The 13,249-nt window shown below is 40.1% G+C and overlaps 1 protein-coding gene and 1 long non-coding RNA gene across 5 annotated transcripts in view; both read right to left on the reverse strand.

Annotated features, from left to right (window-relative positions):
• The window catches only part of LOC137750136 (acyl-coenzyme A synthetase ACSM1, mitochondrial-like), a 51,713-nt gene extending 48,693 nt beyond the window's left edge, over nt 1-3,020 (reverse strand). For all 4 annotated transcript variants that reach the window (XM_068524473.1, XM_068524472.1, XM_068524470.1 and 1 more), the window contains exon 1: nt 1,264-3,020. The gene's annotated coding sequence lies outside the window, so the exon portion shown is untranslated. The remainder of the gene's footprint in view (nt 1-1,263) is intronic.
• Nucleotides 3,021-3,028: 8 nt separating this feature from the next.
• Nucleotides 3,029-13,221, reverse strand: LOC137750138 (uncharacterized). Its single transcript, XR_011070378.1, has 4 exons — nt 13,097-13,221; nt 12,767-12,924; nt 8,013-8,050; nt 3,029-4,514 (listed from the first exon to the last, which is right to left on the reverse strand). It is a non-coding gene; the product is annotated as an uncharacterized lncRNA (long non-coding RNA).
• Between the last annotated feature and the right edge of the window lie 28 nt (nt 13,222-13,249).

The following is a 13,249-nucleotide window of genomic DNA, read 5'->3' on the forward strand; positions in this document are numbered from 1 at the left end:
TTGAGCTTAAAACCCCCATTCTAGGCCAACATCCCAAGAGGGACAGGGATTTCCCCAAGGTTTCAAGGCAAGTTTAGTAGCAGAGCTACTTCTAAAACCTGCCTGCTATTTTTTCCAACAGATACCTCTCTCCACAGGCATGAGCTCAATGAGAGCAAGAAACCAGACTCAGTTGCTATTTTTATATACAGGTGTTTACTGCAGGATCCTCCTTGAAATACTCAAGGACAGTGCAAACAACCCCTTAATAAGTGGCTAAAAACCAAAACGACACCAAGAGAAATAATGAGGAAATTAATTAATCCTTTATTATGGGCCAAATTGTGTCCCCTCAAAATTCATATGTTGAAGTGCTAACCCTCAGGACCTCAGAATGTGACTGTATTTGGAGATAGAATCTTTAAAGAGGTAATTAAGTTAATACGAGGTCATTAGATGGACCCTAATCCCATATGACTGGTACACAGTGCCTTGATGAGTTCTTGCAACAGAGCTTTAATTTCACAAGCATTTGGACTGAAAAGCTATTTATTTTATGAGGCAACATCCTTAGCGTGTTATAGGGGATCCTAGAGTTACAGAGCCAGGTTTGGCTCCACTGGGTACCAGCTGAGCGATCTTGACCACCATTCATGTCTCCAAACTTGAGGGCATAGTAGTAATACCCACTCTCTGGCTTCCACAAGGATTAGCAAGATAGTCAATATAAATCACTTAGCCAGCACTGAGTCTGATACAGAATAAGGGCTCAATAAATGTTGAGGTGCCTTCTAACTCCCAGCAAATTCTGAGGCCAACCCCTTCCCTGTTAGATATTAAAAACATATTTTTTAATAAAAGACATTCACCTTATATACCGTGAACAAACTTCTGCATAATGGAATGTGTCAATTTCCAGTGGCTATTTTCTGGGTGTTTTTTACCCCTCTCGGTACCCTCCTCCCATAGCCCACCACATTCAGAGCTGTCTAACATTAAATCAATCACCCATGTGCCAGCCACGGTGCTAGGCATATCACATGTATATTCCCATTGAGCCCTCTTTCTCGATATCACCATCCTCATTTTGCAGTAAAGGAAAAGAAGTGTCAGAGAAGTTAAGAGACAGGCTCAAGGTCTGTAAGTGGCACTGCCAGAATTTAAAATTGGGTCTTCAGATTTTAAGTTCAGTATATACTTTACTGCCCTGTGGCAGATAAACACACACATATAAACACAACCCCCCCCGCCCCCCAAAGAAGCTGTCATTCACCTGCATCTTACCTGGTACTGTCTAGGAAACACTTGGGTTAGGTCTTGGATGGGGACTTTGCGGGTTCAGTTCTCTCTGATCAGAAGTTCAGTTCTCTCTGTGCACAAAACAGAACTTGGTCCCTGGCCACAGCTGGGGTGGAAAACTTGGCAGGAATTGAATGATTCAGAAGGGGGAGGAGATGCTCACGTATAACGGGTCAGAAAGCCATCACAAGCCCTCATGGAGAGAAAATCGGTTAGAAAAACAAACTATATAAAGTAATCTCCAATTATTGTAGGGAGGCCTTGCAGTGTGAATGAACAGATAAAGCCAAATGGAACACTTTCACAAGTTCTCTGTAGCTAACCTGCTCCCCTCTCCCAGTCCCAGGTCTCCAATGTTCTCGTTTAAATGACAGCCAGGTGGCAGCGTTGCCTAGTAGTTAAAGCCTGTGATCCGAGGCAGAGAGATTTGGGTTTAAGTGTCAGGTCTGCCGCTTACGCTCTCTTTGACCTTCGTGGACCTCCTTCTTCTACACTTCAGTTTCCTTATCTATGAGATGGGAGTGCCAATAGTGACACCTATTTCCTATGGTTGCTCTTTGTTGGTGTCATTGTTAGTATCAGATGAAATAATTCATGAAACGCACATAGCACAGTGCTTGGCATAATCAACGTTGGCTGTTTTTATTAACGTGGGATTCTAAGAGAAACAGTGTGGTGTACTGGCAAGATGCAGGGTCTTTGGTATCCCAAAGTCTTGAGCTTAAATCCTGGCACAGACACTTATAAGATGGCCCATGGCAAGCCGTTTACCTCTTCTAACTTTTGTCTTCTCATCTGAAAAGTGGAGGAGTGGGTGGTTGTTAATAAGATTTGTCCCACGGGATCTTTGAAAGGTTCGCACAATGTACAGTCTGCAGCGTGCCTGGCCCAGCCATGTATACACTGGGTTGACACTGATGTTGCATTGGATAAGTCCAGATTGTCACAAGTAGTGGCTGGTACTGTTCGTTTTCTTCTAGAGCCATTTTGGGGAGTTGTTAGGGGATGGCGGATGTCTAGTATCCTGGTGCAACTTTCCCAGCACCTTTTGCCTCCCAACCTCCATTGAACCAGGGAGAAAAATACCTGTGCTCAAAGCCACCACCAAAGACTGCTGGAGACAGCTAGAACACCCCTGCTAGGGCGGAGGGGCAAGCCTGGCCTCTGAGGGGTGGGTCTTGCTCTTTCTGGCCGATGCATTCATGGTGAATCCTTGCTCAGGATAGACTCTTATTTTATGGAGAGGAGCAAGTAAGCAGGCAGGGCTAGCTGACTGGCCATAGTAAGCTAAAGATTATGAAGTACAAAACACCCTGTTACTCAAGCAGAAGAGGCGATCACTTCTGAGAAGAGAGTGGGGACAGGAGGAACAGTGCACGAGGTGCCCTCTGGATCTCAGTAGATCTCCCGTGTGGAACTGTTACACCAGCACTGTGGTCAAGAAGACAGGCTCTGGGGCCGGGCAGCCTGGGTTTCAGTCTAGCTTTTATCCGTTACCAGCTCTGGGACACTGAGCGAGTTTAGTATCCCTTTGTGCCTCAGAGACAGTAGAATTCTCTAAAGATTCCATGTGCACGTCTCTCTCATGTCCAAGCTTCTTCTGTAGTTAGGGTGAGGCTATTGAATTCCACTTTTGGACAAGGAACTGCAGGTGGAAGTGACACAAGTCACTTCTGGTCTAGGGCATTTAAGAGCTGCTGTGAGTTCTCTATAATCTTCTTCTGACTCAGTAGTCCTGGTAACTGTGTAGGGAGATAGAAGCATCAAAATATGGCAGAGATTCTATCAGCCTGGCTCTCTGTAGGGCCCTTTCTGCATTACACGTTTCAGATATCACATCCTCTCATACCTTCTGCGGGGCTTGCTGGGACATCTGGGGACCTCCCAAACCAATTGTGGGACAGGCTCTATATCCAGCTCACAGCCCCAGGGGTCTCTGTTTCTCTTCTCCCAGGACCCTCTTCTTTTCAGAGTACCTGGGCCCTGGTGGGACGTGGACGATAGAATGGTGCCCATGGGTGGGTAGAGAAGAATGACTGAAAAAAGTCATGACTCCATCAAAAAGCCAGACCTTAGAGTCTGAAAATATACCTGCTCTTCTGAGCAAATGTCCTGCCCTGCTCACTCCTCCCCTCTCTCTCTCCTTCTGTAGGCAGACTGGCTCTTTTGGTGGACTGAAGTTTTAATTAAGGGTAGCTAAAATTAAACAGCAATGTTAGTCAGCCCTTTCATTGCTCTCTTCTACCTTTCTGTTACCACATCCTGCTTCTTCTGAGTCTTCTTTCTCAATATTGATCATAGGATTCTCTTCCTCTTTATTCTATTAAAGTATTATTGTTCTCCAAAGACTCATCCACACCCAACAGTTTCTCTCGTTCCATTTATTCCCTCTCTCAATAATTTCCTAACCACATTAAAAATCTTTACTTCCCCCAGAGTTCAAACTTAAATATCCAGCTGATTACTAAATATACACTAACCTCAGTATTTCATAGCCAGCATAGATAAATTAACATGACCACAATTAAATTCTGTGTTCCTGCCTCCAAACTTATTCCTCTCAGAGTCTTTCAACCACCTATCCCAGTTTACTTATTCAAACACTTAGACATCGTACTTCTGTGCCTCCTTGCCCTTAACCCTATCTGCCTTATTTAGTCACTAAGTTACCAGGTTCCAAGAAGAAGGAATTCTTCTTCTAAGCATTTCTCAAATTCTCCTTTAATACATTTACCACTCAGTTACCAAGGTAATCATTTAGAAATAAATTGTTGACTGAGTTCATTACCGTTCAGATAAAGTCCAAACTTTTTATCATGTGTTATAATGACCACCCCTTCTGACATTTCGCAACTGGAACCTGATGTTGAAATAATATTGAATGCAAGTGAGGTGACTATCCTTTTTCAGGGTAAGTTCCTCCTTCTATCTACAGATAATTGCAGCAATCCGGGGGCAACTTAGGCCATCAACACATACACAAGTTAGTTAGTCTGTGAATTCTCTAGGGCTAATGATTATCCAGGGAAGTTATGCACTACATATACTGGGTCACAGGGAGTTGACAATCATTACTTCTTGGTTCTGAGGGTTACTGGGGCATCTTAAAGGCTTTAACTAGACAAAGACAGGAAGGATGAGGTAGTCTATTTTTATCTCATCATGAAAAAAACAAGAGTCCATGATTTCCTTGTGCAGGCACATCTTCGAGATATTGCAAGTTCAGTTCCAGACCACTGCAATAAAGCGAATATCGTAATAAAGTGAGTCTCACAAATTTTTCTCAGTTTCCCAGTGCATATAAAAGTTATGTTTACACTGTACTGTAATCTATTGTGTGCAGTAGCAATATATCTTTCAAAAAGTACATACCTTAATTTAAAAATTCTTTATTGCTAAAAAATGCTAACCATCATCTAACAACACAGGGTTGCCCAAACCCCTCAATTTGTAAAAACCACAATATCTGTGAAGTGCAATAAAGTGAAACAATAAAATGAGTATGCCTGTAGTTACAGTAAGCCAATCTGAAAGGTACTGGCTTAATACTGTGATTTCTATATACAAGCCAAATGGAGAAGGAGATGGAGTGAAGGGAAGAGAGGCACATTCTGTACTTTGGGTAAGTCATAGATTTTCCCTAAAAGTGTGGGTTCCCAACATCACTCATTCCAGAGCCTGGAAAAGGTAAGGAGATCATAGGATGGGCATTGAGTAAGGAGATGTGATCAAAATCATTCTCACTATAGGAGAAAGATAACACTTAAAGTGTCAGAATGATCAATCTGCTAGATTTAAAATTTTGGGGAGGGTGGGAGGGAGGCTCAAGAGGGAGGGGATATGGGGATATATGTATACATACAGCTGATTCACTTTGTTGTACAGCAGAAACTAACACAACATTGCAAAGCAATTATACTCCAATAAAGATATAAATAAATAAATATCTTCAAATACAAAAAAAAAAAAAATTGGAATGTGTCAGTTAAAAATGATATTCCCTTCAACAGTGATAAATCCAGATTGTGAAAAAGTTTTGCTGTTTAATTAGCAGAGTATATTTCTCTACGAGGCCAAACATAAAACTCTGGTGAATTTTAGTAGACTCCAGGAGATGAGTATATCACAGTATATTCACATTCTGGTGGATATTTTATTTTATTATTGATTTGTAATTAACATACAATATTATATTAGTTTCAGGTGTACAACAGTGAAGTGATATTTTTATACATTATTAAACAATCAGGACTTCCCTGGTGGCGCAGTGGTTAAGAATCCGCCTGCCAACGCAGGGGACACAGGTTCGAACCCTGGTCCGGGAAGATCCCACATGCCACAGAGCAACTAAGCCCGTGCGCCACAACTACTGAGCCTGTGCTCTAGAGCCTGCGAGTCACAACTACTGAGCCCGCGTGCCTAGAGTCCATGCTCTTCAACAAGAGAAGCCACCGCGATGAGAAGCCCATGCACCGCAACGAAGAGTAGCCCCCACTAGCCACAATTAGAGAAAGCCCGCACACAGCAACGAAGACCCAACGCAGCCAAATAAATAATTAATTTTAAAAAATGATAAGATGAAAAAAAAATGATAAAATGATCAACATAATAAGACCAGTTAACATCATCACCATACAAAGTTGTTACAATATTTTGACTACATTTCCTATCTGTACATTACATCCCTGTGACTTATTTATTTTATATCTGGAAGTTTGTACCTATAATTCTGTTCACCTGTTTTTTTCATCCCCCACCAACCCCCATCCCCTCTGGCAACCACCAGTTTGTTCTCTGTATCTATCAGTCTGTTTCTGTTTTGTTTGTGTGTTCATTTGTTTTCAAGTTATTATACATTATTCTCAAGTTAATAAAGTCATTCAGCAGTGCAGTGATTCCCTAAGGTAGTGGTATCCAGATTGAATATGTACACCCCTCAGTCAAATATTTTTTAACACACTCCCCTAATACATGTTTATTTATAAATTATACATACGTATTTATGTGCATCATACAAATATCAAAAATAATTTTAAAGAATGAATAAAAAGTACAGATAATTTGAAGTTCTCCTATTTTCTTTCCCATCCCAGTTGCCCTTCTCACTCTCACTTCTAAGTCCCCTGTCTGCAAAAAAAAAAAAAAAAACATAACTCTGCAACATTCTACAGAGTTCCCAAGAAACTATAAAGATGCCTCAAAATTGACAAGAGACAGAGACTTTGAACTCATATGATTTTCAAATTGAAATTTACACATTTGGAGTGACTTTTTTAAGATAAAGGGAATCCTCAATTTAAACAAACAATTTTTGAGGGTCATAACTCCAAAAATGCCAAGGATTATTTCTCTAAAAGCTAAATAAGTAGTTTGTAAGAAACATCTACATAAATATATGGTTCAGTCAAATCTTTAATGCAGAACTGGGGAAGATACATCCTTACCTGGTTTGAAAGCTTAAGATTTTGAGCTTCAAAGCCATCTTGCAAACACTGGTGTTCTGGGCCTAACATTCACTGTATGCATGAAACTCTGAGTAAAAAAGCTTTCCAGAAAAACCATACAATTATTTTTAAGCAGCTTACCACAAACAACTATTTATCTAATGGGGAAACAAAACTTTCCCTCTAACCAGAAAAGAAGGTACAGATTTTCCCCGCTGAAAAGTGAGGCTTTTTCAGGTCAATGGAGACTTAGAAAACCTAGTGCTACAACTCTGTTACAGAATTCACTACATGCATGACTCAGTGAAGATAATTTTCTTTCACTGGAAAAAAAATGTGCATCAAATTTCTCTCATGGAGCTAGTTAGAAAGATCTAAGTAAATGTACGGTGAAATCAAGTCTTTAAAGTAGAATTTGGGGAAGATACAAAGTTACCTCATTTGAAAGCGAAGATTTTTGCCCCTTGAAAGCTGCCCAAGAAACACTATTTGTGGGTCTACCATTCACTGTATGCATGACTTACTGAGTCAAACTTATTTTTACTGTGAAATTTACCTCAAATTTTCTATTAATACACTATATTTCAGACCTGCCCTGAATGACAAGACTCTTTGTAGACACTTAAGCATGAAGAAATGGAGAACAAAGGAACTAGGCATCTTTTCACTATGTCCTCAATGAGTTTACTGTTGTATTATATATATTCAAGTTTCTTTCCCCATAAAATTGCAGGTTCCATAAGAATGAAGGGCATATAAGCAATTATATGGGCAAGACGAGACACCTGGGAAATCCTAAATATCTGTCTCCTTGAACTGAAAGCTCAGGGCAAGGCTTGACCAAGCCCCACTTTTCGGCTTTATACTGCAAATGTAATTTGGTTCATTTTTCAAATTAAACTTTTATTTATTTTTTTTATTGGAGTATAGTTGCTTCACACTGCTGTGTCAGTTTCTGCTGTAGAGCAAAGTGAATCAGCCATACATATACATATATCCCCTCTTTTCTGGATTTCCTTCCCATTTAGGTCACCACAGAGCACTGAGTAAAGTTCCCTGTGCTATACTATGGGTTCTTATTAGTTATCTGTTTTATAAATAGTAGTGTATGTATGTGAATCCCAATCTCCCAATTCATCCCAGGCCCCCCATTTCCTCTTTGGTGTCCATACGTTTGTTCTCTATGTCTGTGTCTCTATTTCTGCTTTGCAAATAAGATCATCTATACCATTTTTCTAGATTCCACATATGTGTTAATATACAATATTTGTTTTTCTCTTTCTGACTTACTTCATTTTCTATGACAGTCTCTAGGTCCATCCACGTCTCTGCAAATGACACAATTTCGTTACTTTTTATGGCTGAGTAATATTCCATTGTATATATGTACCACATCTTCTTTATCCATTCCTCTGTCGATGGACATTTAGGTTGCTTCCATGTCCTGGCTATTGTAAATAGTGCTGCAATGAATATTGGGGTGCATGTATCTTTTTGAATAATGGTTTTCTCTGAGTGTATGCCCAGGAGTGGGATTGCTGGGCCATATGGTAGTTCAATTTGTAGTTTTTTAAGGAACTTCCATACTGTTCTCCATAGTGGCTGTATCAGTTTAAATTCCCACCAACAGTTTAAGAGGGTTCCCTTGTCTCCACACCCTCTTATATGGAAAAGGCTAGAATCATCCATATGGTAATAGGTTACAGGTGGAGTCATCTGTATGAATTCATGTTTGCCATCATACGCATTCAACTTGCTCCATACAGATAGTGGTTGTTACGTGTATATACACAGATTAGTATATAGACACATTCTTCTTTGCACTGTCTGCTGAGATGGCAAAGAATCAAGAACACCTTAGTAGTGATGAGCACACTGAACTCCCTGATTTAGGTTTTAAATACCATTCTCCAAAAGGAGAAACAAGGGCACTTTAAAGAACTGGCTGATACTAAGACTGAAGCAGGATATGCAAAGTGAGTGCACAGCAACTTTCCTTAGTGCCAGGAAGTAAGGTAGTTCTCAAAAACCAACAAACAAAACAATAAAAAACAAAGACGAGGTGCACAAGCAGGACACTGGAGCTACCTGAAAGAGAACCCAATGGCTAAAGCTGGAACTATTTGAGCAAGAAAACATATAAAGAAGTACTGCACTATTCTAGAAAACATAAAAGAAATTTCAAGGAGTCCATATGGAGACAAATAAACATTTTCCATATAGAAAAAATCTGCATGATTACATAGATACTCAGTCCTCAAAGACAAGAAACATAACTTCCCACTCCTTATGATGTGCACATAGTGATTTCATCAAAGAGAAGGTACACTATGGACAGAGGAGAAACCTGACTAACACTGCCCCAGCCAGGTGATTAAAGGCAACATCAAGTCGTCATCTCGAAAGTAAACATCCTAGAGATGAAGTGATCGAAAGTAAACATCCTAGAGATGAAGTGATAAGAATGACATTTTGCCTCCTGATCGTCACCCCTCCTTGCCCCAGAAAACTAATAACCCCAGTCTAAACATTTGAAATATCATAAAATATATACCAACTAGGACTGTTATATAAAATACATGAACAATACTCCTCAAAACTTTCCAGATTATTAAAAATATGCCAAGTCTGAGAAACTGTCACAGCCAAGTGGAGCCTAAGGAGACATGATGACTAAATACAATGTGCCAGCTGGGCTGGGTCCTGGAACAGAAAAAGTTAAAACCCACCCAAGCAAATCTAAGTAAAATGTGGACTTTAGTTAATAATATTGTATCAATTTTGGCTATTAATTGTGACAATGTACCAAGTGTTATGACATTCACAATTAGGGCGAACTGAGTCTTAGGCATGTGTAAACTCTCAATACTATCTTCACAATATTTTTTTTTCCGCAAATCTAAACCTATTATAGGGAATTCCCTGACAGTCCAGTGGTTAGGACTCCACGCTTCCACTGCAGGGGGCACAGGTTTGATCCCTGATCAGGGAACTAAGATCCCACATGCCATGCGGTGCGGCCAAAAAAAAAAAATTTTAATTTAATTTAAATTTAAAAAATAAATCTATTATAAAATTAAGTTTTTAATAATCATTGTTTTATCTTTTTACATATGATTGCATATTTACTCCTACTATTAGTAACTAGTAATTGACACAACTACTCTTATTGTACCCTTGTTTTATTTAAATACTAGCATTTATGCTGCCATTATGTATACATTAGATCAAGTACTACACAATAATATATAATTCACAGAAACATCCATTTTACCTATTTTATGTTAAAATAATACATATATGCATACATTACATTGTGTATTATATAATTATGTGGTTTTCTGGTTTTGAAGTGTCTCTGTAAAGTTGGTCACCATGGATGGTAGACAATATTGAGATTTTAGAGAGTGTATTTCACACCATGGCTGAACATTTTCAAAAAAGGAACAAACAGCCAAGTGATTCATTGTGACTGGCTCAGTTGTTCTGAATAATCCTTGTTTTTATTTTGTTCCCATGCATACCTTTCAGCAGTAACAAACAGAATCAAATATTTCCAATTCAAAGAGATATTCAAAGATTGGCAGAATGTACAGTGAGTTTGAGGGGTTTCAGGCTAAAGGAGAAAGAAGTGACCATGAGGTGGCAGTAGCATGCAACAAGCTTCGTGTGGGCAACTCTGACAAGGTTTGCATGAAGAGAAGTCCATCACAGCAGGAGACCTTCCAATGGTTACTACCCAGAAGCAGAAGGTGGCCAGGCATCTCTCTGGGAAGAGGGGAACTGGAGAGGAAGCTGACGTGCCTAAGTGAGGTCCCTGCGCTGCCAGGCTGGGAGTCTCAGAGCACTCAGAAGGGCAGCAGTAGCTTGGGGTCTTGCAGAGCTACAGGGTTGAACTTACCTACAATTAGCAGATGTTGGGCACAGTTTCACGGGATATGAAAATCAGGAACAATGTAAATGACTAAAACTCTCTTACTGAGGCTATGTTTTAAAACACTCAATGTATAAAAATTTGAGTTTAGCACCAGGAGGCTTTTGAGCTAACGGGGGTACCAGCCCGCCAATACACCAGAGCCATCTTTGGCTCATTGATAGAACATAAACAGAATTGGTTACCACAAAGACACAGTGTTTCACCATGATCTTTTCTAAAACAGAAGGGTTTAAAAGAATTATTCAAACTCATAATTTACTAGATGATGTTTCCCAGCAAGTGATAAAATCAATTTAAAGAATAAAAGAATATTTTATCTAAGTGACTTAGATTCTGATAAGTTTCATGCAATAACTAATTCACTTCTTAGGAGATCATAAGAATATACTGAAAGCTCAGAATGTTTCTGAGTTAAGAGGAATTATAGGTTATTATACTGTTGATAAACCTAATCATATAGCTAATGATGGATGGAAATATGGCCCTTATTTATGTAATAAAATTCAAAATGAATTTTAAATGCTACTAGGAAATTAGGTTAGACCCGGAAAATATTGAGAATATAAGAAGAAAAAATACCTCTCCTTTTTCAAATTCGATGAACTGGTGGGATAGTCTCATGTCTAATATACATATATTCAATAAGTACATACACATAAAATATCAAATGAAGAAATACACTATGATGAAATCAAATCATCCTGATGCAATGAGATTCGATTTATATATGTAACTTGTCATTACAGGATGATATTTTCAACTCAGTTGAAAGTTAATAAAGATATATAAAAACCAATTCTGATATTAAATAAAGCCACATGCTTAGTACAAGTCCTATCTCCTTTCTTACAGCAAATGAAACAAGGCTTGAAAGTATGGGTGATGAATGTAAAATGTAGGAAGACATATGAATATAATATCTAAATTAGAAAATACGCAAAGAAGAGGGACTTCCCTGGTGGCGCAGTGGTTAAGAATCCGCCTGCCAATGCAGGGAACACGGGTTCGAGCCCTGGTCCAGTAAGATCCCACATGCTGTGGAGCAACTAAGCCCGTGCACCATAACTACTGAGCCTGCACTCTAGAGCCCGTGAGCCACAGCTACCGAAGCCCACGTGCCTAGAGCCCGTGCTCCGCAACAAGAGGAGCCACCACAATGAGCAGCCCGCACACTGCAACGAAGACCCAACGCAGTCAAAAATAAATAAAAATAAATAAATAAATTTAACCAAAAAAAAGAAAATACGCAAAAAAGAAAAATATAGAAATTGGAAATGTATGAAGGTAAGCATCAATGTTCATATATTTAAAAACACCATCATGCTGCTGCTTCTAAAACTGATGCACAGATTTTGCTTAGTGCCATATTAACCAATTCTAATGTGGTCTTGATCATTTAATTAACAATAAGTAACAGTGGGGTCCTGTGAATGAGGTTTTAGTAAGCTTAAATCATTCAAACTTATTTAAGATCGTCATAGATCATGAGAAATTATAAAACACAGCAAGTCTCTCAACTGAAAAGGAGACAAGCTAACAAATATATTCTTTTTTTTTTTTTTTAAAGTAGAGGGAAGGATTTTTTTTTTTTTAATTTATTTATTTTTGGCTGTGTTGGGTCCTCGCTTCACGCGAGGGCTTTCTCTAGTTGCGGCAAGCGGGGGCCGCTCCTCATCGCGGTGCGCGGGCCTCTCACTGTCGCGGCCTCTCCTGTTGCGGAGCACAGGCTCCAAACGCGCAGGCTCAACAGCCGTGGCTCACGGGTCCAGTTGCTCCGCAGCATGTGGGATCCTCCCAGACCAGGGCTCGAACCCGTGTCCCCTGCATTGGCAGGCAGACTCCCAACCACTGCGCCACCAGGGAAGCCCCAAGTATATTCTTAAAACATTATTAGTGACCTTGCTTTCATTAAAGACAGTAAAGTAAAATTATAATAAATTCTGCTTTGGATATATATGAAATATTTAAGTTTAAAATAACGTGAGTTTTATTACACTTACTTGTCAGGTTTTGCATAGTTTTCAGCTACTTCAACGCTGTTGGAAAACTTGAGCCATTAAAAATTAGTGAAAGCATGTATGCACTGGAGTGCGTTTTCGCTTTTTACCTGGGGTTCTGGTTCCCACATGACTCGGAAAGCGGGTCCCCAGCTCATTCTCCTCGAAGGTCCCGATATTGAGTATTGAGTGTGTTCGCGTCCCACTCAAGGGATCTCCCCTTCCTCTGAGCTCGTGCTGGGATTTCTCCCCAGAAACATCCTCGAATCTGTACAGAAACAAGGAAACAAGCCACTGCAGCCCTGATTTAGAGTCGTCAAGCCCTCAACCAACGGATACTTCAGTCAATAAGCCTTGTTCAAACATTCTTAGAGAAAGTAAAGAATAAAACACCAGGAACAGCCCGGAAAACGCAAGGGTCCCGGGGAAGCCCCACAAACCTCCCCGCTCCGCGCTCAGCTGGCTGAGGACGCTTCCTACGCACGGCGGCTGGTCCAGAGCCTCCGCAGTCGCTCCCTCAGACAAGGAACCTTCGGAAACGGAGCGGCGGTTCTCACTGCGGAAGCAGCGCCCGAGGCCGCGGGGCGGGAACC

This window comes from Eschrichtius robustus, chromosome 16 (genome assembly GCF_028021215.1).
Source record: "Eschrichtius robustus isolate mEscRob2 chromosome 16, mEscRob2.pri, whole genome shotgun sequence".
Lineage (NCBI taxonomy): Eukaryota > Metazoa > Chordata > Mammalia > Artiodactyla > Eschrichtiidae > Eschrichtius > Eschrichtius robustus.